This window comes from Rhinolophus sinicus, linkage group LG05 (assembly GCF_036562045.2).
Source record: "Rhinolophus sinicus isolate RSC01 linkage group LG05, ASM3656204v1, whole genome shotgun sequence".
Taxonomy (NCBI): Eukaryota; Metazoa; Chordata; class Mammalia; order Chiroptera; family Rhinolophidae; genus Rhinolophus; species Rhinolophus sinicus.
The window spans coordinates 156,058,750-156,069,138 of record NC_133755.1 but is presented as its reverse complement, the minus strand read 5'-3'; the positions used below and the strand labels follow the sequence as shown (position 1 = coordinate 156,069,138).

At 37.4% G+C, this 10,389-nt stretch overlaps 1 long non-coding RNA gene across 1 annotated transcript in view; it reads right to left on the bottom strand.

The window, feature by feature from the left end:
- Window positions 1-631: 631 nt before the first annotated feature.
- LOC109446224 (uncharacterized) overlaps window positions 632-10,389 on the bottom strand; it is a 173,531-nt gene continuing 163,773 nt past the window's right edge. The window contains exon 6 of the long non-coding RNA XR_012496748.1: window positions 632-4,061. This is a non-coding gene — a long non-coding RNA (uncharacterized LOC109446224). The remainder of the gene's footprint in view (window positions 4,062-10,389) is intronic.

Below are 10,389 nucleotides of genomic sequence, written 5' to 3'. Positions count from 1 at the left end.
TTTTTTTTTTGTCTGTTTTTTTTTCCTTTTTTTTTTGTTTAACAATTCATCAGTAATTTACCAATTTTGTATATAATTTTTTTCAATTTCTTACTTTTATGCAACTTTAGTCTTCCTTTGGGAGTAATTTCCTTTTATGCTGAAAGTTAATTTTTACTCTTAGAACTTAGTTTACTGAACTTCTGCTGAGGTTAAAACTCTCAGTTCCTACTTATATAAACATGTTTTTATCTTTCCCTTGTTATTGAAAGAGAGTTTGACTGGTTATAAAATTCTAGATTGACAATTTTATCATTTCACTGTATCCTGACTTCTGTTGTTGCTATTGAGATATCTACTGTTCAATTTTTTGTTTTTGAGATTTGTTTATTCTCTCAGATTGCTTTTATGTGCTTCTCTTTGTATCTAGAATTCTAAAGCTTTAATGGAAGGTGCATAAATATAGATTGATTTTTATTTATCCCATTTATATACCTTGTGCTTCCTCTGTAAATTCTTACCTTTCATAATTTTTAGAAAATTCTTTGTCATTATCTTTTCCAAAGTTGGCTCTGCTGTACAATCTCCATTCTCTTTTTAAACTATGATAAGTTGTAGATCATCTTATTCTATCTTCCCTATATTTTAACTTTGCTTTAGTAATTTTCATTTTTTGTCTTTGTGCTGTATTTTCAATATTTTTTATGAAGAAACTTTCAGTTTCCTTAGTGACTTTTCATCTGTATTAATCTGATCACCTCCTAAATTTTTAAAAGATCATATTTTCATTCTTAAAGGTGTATATTGTTGAAATCTGCTTGCTAATTTAGAAGACATTTTGCCTTTCATTTTAAAAAATATTGTATACATATGTCTTATATCTAGTGATTTCAGTATCTCAGGTCCTTGGGATTTATATCCATTATTTGTTGAATCTATTGACTCTTACCAGTGATAGGTGGCTTTCTTTTGCTGTGATCTTGATCAGAGATCATATTTTGGCTGACATAAACGAATAAAAATTTGAGGGTTAATTCAACAATGAGGTTCTTCTTTTACCCTATCAGAAGTAGAAATAGAAATTTTTGAGTGAGAATACACATTGCTAACACAGATGTTTTTAAAGGAGAAAAACTTGAATAGTTACTGCTTGTAAGAGTTGAATATGTTAAATTACAAGGTTTCTTATAAACAAGACTATGTAGTAGGATAAAGCTTAACACATGTTCTTAATGTGTTTTGATTCTACTTTAAGTTTAAGCCACTGCCACAGCAGTTACAGAAAAAAAATCAGTGAAGTCTTAGATTGAGTTTGTTAATTCAAAACTAGTTGATAGCTTTAATCTCTTACAAGTAACAATTAAAAACAAGTATTTTACAAAAAAAGATTAACAAATGTACTTTCTTATTAGAAATAAAACATAAACTGGGAATTACGAGTGAAAACTCCTTAGACAAGAACTCGAACTTTATGATAACAAGATACAGACTAAGTGTAGACTTATCTTAAATTTTATGGAAACAAATATGCAAATATTTCCTAACTTTTTCTTATCCATTTGATAAGGTATAACAGCTATATGAAAGCTTTGTCTTTTCAAAGTAGTTATATAAACATACAGCTTTGGAAAGACCAAAATCATTAGAAGTTCTTTTTGTTGAGTTATAATTATCACCTACTCAAAACCTGCTCAAATTGAATGCAATGCTTTTCTTATTGGCATGAAGTCCCTCTCTCCCTTGATGCCATTTGATTACTCTCTTTCCCTCTAACCTCAGATACTTTACAGACGCTCCCTGTCCTCAAAAGACACCAAAGATTATACACACCAATCTCATTATGCTGGGTAACTCTACTGGATAAAACAGCCCAAGCCACCATCTTATCTACTCCTGTAGGGAGAAGCAGGTATCCAGATTCAGTGAATGGGGTTCGTACATAGTTCCCAGTGGCAAATGGAAGCTAATGTGACGTTGTAGTTTGAGGAATTTGGGCCAATTCAGTGTACTGTTGTTGTTCTATGTCCATACATACATCCTCATCCCAAAAGTTCCAAGGGGATTCTCCCAATCATGGAAGAGCTGTATGTAGAGAAATCCTAATGGAACACACGGCCCTAGTGACATCTTTGAGCTCAAGTTTCATTGACAAGTTTCAGTCAGTTGGGGTCTCTAACAATGGGAGGCAGCCTCTACCCTGAGGGACCATTTAAGGTACCAGACTCATTGCCTCTGGTATTGTTACCAGCTACAATTGTTTTGAAGCAAGCTACTAGCTTGCTACTAGGCTCTTGGCAAAGTTAAACACATGATCCATTGAAGCCTTGTGATTCTCTGGCTTGATTTTCCCATTTTTGGGATGGGTCAACTAGGACTCAATGACTAACAAGGTGGGAAAGGCCCAGAAAGCCTACCTTGTCAGGTGAAAATGACATTCAAGAGCATAATCAGCCTGGCCCCAGCAGCATCTCAGCATGATATGAAAAAAGGAGCAGCTGCTCTCTGAGGGAAATTTCATCTCCCACTCTGTTTTCTGAAGTGATGCCTCAGGTTCAATGGGGCTCTCAAATCACAGAGGTTTTCCTAAATGCCTGGTCTGGTTCACTGATGGTGAACATCTATGTTTATTATGGTTTGGACTAAGTAATTCACCTTCTAGTAATTTATAGTACAAGTATATTGATATGTGTGCATAAAGTCATATTTGTAAAGATGTCTACTGCAACATTATTGAGGAAAGAAAATGACAAGGGACTACTCAAAAATCTCTCATTTAGGGGACCAGACAGAGAAATTAGTTGTTCCTCACAAGCCATGGCAAATGTGTGGTTTTTCCCCCCCAAAACATGACAAAAATAATGTTAACAATGTTTTGTTTTTATGGACAGTGAGTATTTCCTCAGTGTTATATAAAGTGTGAATAAAAGAATGTTTTTGGTACCTTTTGCATTTATTGACCAGCTACATACAACCTAACAAATAATGGTGAGCTTCTTTAGCAAAGGCAACTTTAAGGCAAGACCCTTAGCCCCCTCCCTCAAACCCCTAACTCTCTGGTCCCACAAAAATATCACTCCTTTGTTCCCTCACGCAAATTCTGGTTTCATGATTTATTACTGTGTAAAAGCACAAGGAGCTGAAAAATGTAAAATTTATCATTTTCATGTAAAAAATAGCATAAATAAAAATGTTTGCATGGACTAACTCTGAAAGAAAACACAAAACATGGTAATAGGGTTGCCTTTGAGGAGAGGACAGGGGAAATCCCGAAAGTCTCTTGTGAAAATCAGTCTTATTTTCATTGCTATATATAAAGAAACATACTTAGGTAAAGAAGTAGTATCTCTGGGTTGTGAAAATCTAAAGCACTATTTATTTATTTACTGCCTGTTACTTATTTTGTATTATTGCTACAAGAATTGAATTCATTCCAAGACCCCCCCAAAAATTAAAAATAGTTTGAAAAGCATCATCCAGCAACAATATAGGAGAAGAAATCCATGTTTTGGTAGCCAAGAGAGCAACAAAAATTGTAATATCTGTTGCTGAAAAGAAAAATATAATCCTGACTATAAACCTGTATGCTGAAATTAGAATAGGGGAGAGGTAAAAATGATACACAACTAGGAAGACAAATGACTGGCAGAGAAAATAAATTTAGATGCAAAATTACCTGTCAGAAAATTTCTCAGAATATATAACCAAAGGGAAATTCAAAGACCAATCCCACAATAGCTTGCTTTTATTACTTATTTTGATGTCCTCTTAGATACGAGGATATGACCAATCAAAGAAACAAACAGTATTATAACAAGAAGTTCTCAGTTCCATTCATTAGGTTTGAATGGCTGTGTTTCTCCCAGAATCCTATCTGGACTAGCCTCTGCCATTATCATACCATACAGACAGACAGATGTCTCTGGGGCTTTTGGTGGGGATTCTTTTATTCCCAGAGCACTTTGAAGGATTTGAGATGGAGAACACTGTGCACTTGCCTCTGTACGTCTTCCAGACAGTGGAGAATCTGTTTGGGAGCAGCAGCTTGGAGTTCATCTTCTGGGGCCTGTGAAAATATCTTTTGCCTTTGTAGATTGGTGAACAGAAAAAAAAAAAAGAAAATACCTTCAATCACTGGATTGGTATTATATACTACCAGTACTCTGGATGTTTACAGTAATCCACACAAACCCGTTTATAAAACTCCAAGAATGTAAGGTAGATCCTTCATCTTTCATGAAAACGGTACCTCTTAAAACAGTGATTTTATTCCATCCTTCGGTTGTTGCTAATGGCAACAGAAAGAATGCACTGGAGTGTCATAATAATCCTCCATTAAATCCCTAGTGTTTCAATTTTAATGCTATAATTCAAGAGCTGACAAAAGCCCATTGAGTGCATCTATGGGGTGGAAAACAGGCGGGCCCATTTTCTCAGGGGTGATGCTATAGCAACATGGAATGAATTTGGGGTCAGAGAACAAGCAGTCTCCATGCTTTGTTTGCATTTCCTGGCTAAAAGTGGAATACAACATTATAAATTTTACCCAACTAAGTCGTTATTTTGAGCGGCAAGAAGATAGCTCCCTTCGTAGTGCTGTTTACGTTGAACACAGAAGGTAACAAAACCAGAACTGGAAGAAAGACATGCCGACAAATATTATGAAATGACTGTCAAAGTGACCACTTTAGAAACCCCTAGAGCCTTCCCATGCTTGACATCCAACCCCTCTCTCCTGGACAGATGATGCTTTTTAGAACATGGAGAAGTATTACAATTCCCCAAATGCCTTTTAAAAAACAGGAGACAAAAGAGTCTGATTGGCAGTCCCTGAATGTGACTCCCTTACAGTCATGCAAGACATGGCAAAGTAGGGCGTTGTCGATGACGTCCAGATCTTTATAATGGTACTTTTGTTTTAGTGGGAGGATTTTTTTTCTACTAGAAAATAAATACACCTGAATCACAATTGCCCATTGTGCAGCAAAAAGCAAAAACAAACAAACAAAAAAAACCCTACATAATTCCCAGAAGTTTGTGCTGCCAACTTTTCTTTCCCTAGGCATCTGCGTTTTCATTTTTGGTTTTAGTGTTGAACTTCAGCATAATCGAGTCAGTGTCCAATACACAAAATTCTACATTTGGAGTGGTTATCCAATAAGGTGTGTTTAATTACGGACTTCATTGACAATGGCTAACAATATATAAAAATGAAGGATGTTAGGTTTTCAAGGGCTGTCATAGACGAATACATCTGAAAGCCAGGTAGCTCAGCGAAACTCAAAGCCGTTCCTTCTTTTCCAGGCCCTCAGTGTCCCACCTCAATAATTAAAAATCCTTGCCCCTCTTAACCTCTCATAACCTCTAGTACCTGTACCTCTTGCAATTCATCCTAAATATAATGGCAATATTAATCATATTCCTAAAACAATAACAAAATTTCTCCCCTATTCAAAAATATTTGATGCTTATAGAATTAAATTCATATTCCTCCAGTTTAACTCTGCTATTATAGGTGAGCCAAACTGTGTTAACTTGCTGTTCCATTAATGTATCTTACTTATACTTTCCTCATGGTATATTTAGTTAATAGACCCTCCCTAGAAATTTTCCTATCATTATTCTGTATCCTTTAAGCTCAGTTTAAATGTCATCTTTTCCAGGAAGCCTTCCAGAATCACTCCATATAGAAAATCACTCCACAGTTCACATGGCACATGTAGAAGTGTCTTTGGGAACTTATTTAATTTCTTTTAATAATCTGTCTGACTACTTTCCCCTGAAGACAGGGGCTACATATTTAATTATTTTTCTTTCACTCATTTCACACTTGGAAAGAAATGTTCTTTAAAAAAATATTCTCTAAACTACATTGCTTACCTGGTTTTGCTGACTAGATATGCCAAGTATGATATTATTACAAAGGGAAGCTATGGAATAAAAAATATTAATAAGTAATATATTATGATCAAGGGTTAAGTACTTTAAATGAAAGAATGGTTTAGCATAAAAAGAAAAATAAAGGATAGGTTAGGTTATTCTGCATGAAACAAAAAAAAAACACCCAAGTCTGAGTAGTTTATCACTATAATAATTAAACTTTTCTCATGTTACCCATCCAACGAACACTGGCAAAGAGATTCTGCTCATCATTGTCACTGAGGGACCCAGGCACTTGGAAGCACCTTCTCTACACATGTTTACACAATCACTGAGGCAGAAAAAGGGAACCTGGTGAACTACACCACACTGGCTTTGAAAATTTCTCTCCAGAAGTAACACACATCTCTTCTTCTCAAACTGAGTAAGTCAAAGCAAGTCACATGGCCAACCTGACTTACAGAGGACAAAAAAGTTTAATCTTATGTGCTTTCAGAAATGGAGACATTTTGAAATGTTTGGAGAATACTATTAGTGACTACTGCCCCACATTTTCCCAAGAGTTGGGGAAAAACAAAAGCAGTACATTTCAAAATTTACTTAAAAACGGCAAAATACTTAAAATTAGAAAACTCTCTAAGGCTGATTGAAGATATCTTTCAATAATCTTAGCAAACAACTTCCCTCTGGTGAAATTTTAGATCTTTTTCCCTTAAGATTAGATTAAAGACAAGAATGCTTATTATCATTACTATTGATCAATACAAATGCAAGTCACGGCCAACACAATAAGACATAAAAAAGAAAATGAGTTAAAACATTTGGAAAAGAAGAGAAAAAACTGTCATTTCTAAAAGTATGATATACATTGTTCAAACTGCTACCTTTTGATTTTTCTATCAGAATTATTAATAATTATGAGCAAATTTACCATAAAAATCACTTTTAAAACCAAAAGTATAACATCAGTGGCCTGTGGAATAATAGGAAATCAACTAACATTTGTGTACTAGGACTCGTAGACAGACGAGAGAGTAGAAGCAGAAAAATTATTTGAGGAACTATTGGTTGGGAAATTTCAAAACATGATTTTAAAAATCCATCCATAATTATAAGAATCTAAGCAAACAACAAGTGGGGTGGGACAGGGCAGGAGAGGGGGGCCTTTGGCACGTTAAACTGCTGAAAGCCAAAGTTAAACAGAACGTAAAAAGAGCAAAGAGGACAAATACACATTAACTACAGGGGCCAACAATAAGAAGGCTGATCTCTCATCAGAAACAATGAAAATTAGAAGACAATGGAACAATACCTTTAAACGTAAAAAGAAAATTATAAAATTTGTCCATGTAGAAAAGTACTGATCAGCAGATATGCACTACAAGAAATGCTACAGGAAGTTTTTGGGTTTTTTTTGGCTAAAGATAAATGATACCAGACAAAAATTCGATTATACAAGAAGTAGTTGAACTATTAAATAGTGATAAATTTTATGAAAATAAATTATGCAAATTAGAAGAAAGGGATGAACTTTAATTGAGAAAAATAAATCAAACTGACAAAAGTGAAAGAAAAAAATTGAATAGTCCTATTAAGTAAATAGAATTCATAATTAAAAAGGTAGTCAAAATGTACGAACTTTAAGTTACACAATAAGTAAGTCGTGGGGAGGTAATGTACAGCGTGTAGTCATGTTACAGGTCATGTTCCCCAGAAAGTTGACTCTGAGTTGGAACTCAGTATACAGAAAGTTGGGGGGGAATTGGTGTCAGGATAAACACCTGTGCAGGATAGGAAGGAATCAGAATTAGGCCAAAGGAGAAGTTGGGCTGTACTGCAGTAATAACAAGAACTAACGCAAGTCCAAGGGGAGCCCCAAAGCTGGAACAGCACTTGAGATATATTCCGAGCTGGGGAAAGAGGACCAGGCTTTCACACCCCACATCAACTAGTCTTGGGATGCATCTTGCCATCTGGAGGAAGAATGATCTTGACCAATGTGGCCTCTTCAGGAAATAGCACACCCTGGAGATGACTGACAGCTGAGCGCTCTCAGCCAGCAACAGGTGAGATATTTAGTCCTTTCTTGGAAGAGGAGTCTGGGCAGTGTAGCACAGCACCCACTACTGCACTCTTTTCCATGGCTTGGATCCTCTGGCTTCATCTAAGCCTTGAAAGTCATTCCTCCAGGACTCTGGTGGGTCTCTTTCCTATTGTAAACTTGTTAGAGAAAAGTTAACGGGGAAAACTACAACTTTCCCTGATGCAGGTGGCTTGAAGCTATAACTGGGAAGTCATTGTCTCCTTCCTCCACAATCTATCCTAGATTCTCTTCTCCACAGCCAACCTTGTGCTGGTGGGGTGACTCAAAGTCATATCTGATTGTCTAAACCCCTGGTCATCAAGCTCTTCTAAGACTGTGGCTACAGTATTTGTCCATTTACCATCAAAATTGGGCAAAGAAATACTAAAAGATAACCAAGTGCCAAACACATGCCTCCCTGTCCCCTGTATCATAAATACTTTCCTCCTGATGTGATCAATTGCCTCTATCAATATGGTGTTCCACCCCGTGCCCACTAGCTCCTTGGCAGGAGAAGTGGGCATAAATCATAGCTCACATTTTGCGGGTGGATGTTTCCTACATCAGGAATCAAGATCACTAAGCACAGAGGTCAGAATTTCAGAAAAAGAATGCAGAAGCTCCCTATGGGTCATTTTACTTTCATCCCTTGGTTCCTGGCACCATGTATCTTATCCAATGGGGCACAGTGCCATATAATGGTCATTGATTTGAGTATGTACTGCTTCCTGGAAGATGGTCCCCTACCCTGAATGCTATCATTTTCGAGCTTGTGCCTTATATGTGTGTCATCTATAAGCTCTTCAACGCCTGCTGCTTTCACATGCTGTAGTACCCGACAGGACCAGTGGATCTCATTATCGAGAGCTCGCTGTTGCACCTCCTTTACTATCACGTGAGTATCTCAGTCCAGGATTTCTGAACAGTGGCATATTGACATGTTGGGCAAGATAATTTGGTTGTGGGGAGCTGTATCGCGTGCATTGTAGGATGCTTAACAGCAGCTCTGGCCTCTAGCCACTAGATGTCAGTAGCATCCTCCCAGTTGTGACAACCCAATAGGTCTTCAGACATTGCCAAATGTCCCCTGGGGGGAGGGGAGAATTGCCCCTGGTTAAGAGCTACTCCCACTCCCTTAGTCTGATGCAATGTTATATGTGATCCCATGAGGGTGGATGAAACTTTTGTAATCGCATGGATAATGGTGCTGAGGTTTTTCAAACAGGAAGGGCAAATTCATACCTAAAATAGGTACAGATTTAAAAAATCGTTACTCCAAAATGAATTGCTGCCTCTTCCAGGATGAAAGGAGTCCAGTGTATTCAACTTGTCACCAGGGGGCTGGTTGGCTTCTTGAAGAGATCCTGCTATATTTGGAGGTTAGCACTGGTCTCTCTTGCCGACTGCTGGTCATTCAGCGTGGCACAAGTTATACCACTTAGTAAATGGGACCTCATGTGGTTGTGCCCAGGCGCAGCCTCCATCCCAGACACCATGGTTATTCTGTTCATTGTGCCCAGGACTCAAGCACTGGAGTCTCTGATGACAGAGAGATGGCGACGCGCTGGCTGACATATTGTCTACTATGATCACTTGGTTGTTTAATGCCTGTTTCAGGGTAGATGCTCTCTAGTGGATGTTAATATGTAGTACAGAGATCTTCACGCTTTGTGTTCACTCCCATTAGTCCATCCACATAACATGACCACCTTTTTGTCCCTGATCTTCCCATCTTTCTCCTTCCTATCGTGTTTCCCCGAAAATAAGACCTAGCTGGACCATCAGCTCTAATGCGTCTTTTGGAGCAAAAATTAATATAAAACTCGGTCTTATTTTACTATAAGACCAGGTATAATATAATATAATACAGGTCTTATATTAATTTTTGCTCCAAAAGACACATTAGAGCTGATTGTCCAGCTTGGTCTTATTTTTGGTGAAACAGGGTAACTACTTGCCACCCATGAATTTGCATAGATTTCAATCTTGGACCTAAAGAGCATGATCAGTTGTGCCACCTGGAGCTTTGCTTATCGGGAAGGTTTGCCCCCACCACTGTGTTGCAAGGCCCCTGTGGAAAGCAGCTGTAGTGAAATCCCAGTCCATTTTTAGCTTGCACACACATACTGAGCTGATGGTTTATAAACCAGCTTTGCTCTTTTCTTCCTCTGACAGCTGTTACAAGACATCCCCTATGCAGCACGGGGAAAGGCTGTTCAGAGGTCTTGCTTGGTACAACTGTAGCGGATGAAATGAAAATTTGTGCCTCCAGGTTGTGCTACTTACTTGGGCCTTCTCATGCTGATTGTACCTCATCTTGGACGCACCATTTTCATCCTAAGACTTGGTGGCTCTGATAAAGTGTATAATTTGACCTCTTGGACTCTTATTTCATCTCTAAAGTAAGAGGTTGAATGAAATAAACTATAACGTCTCTTCCAATTCTAGAA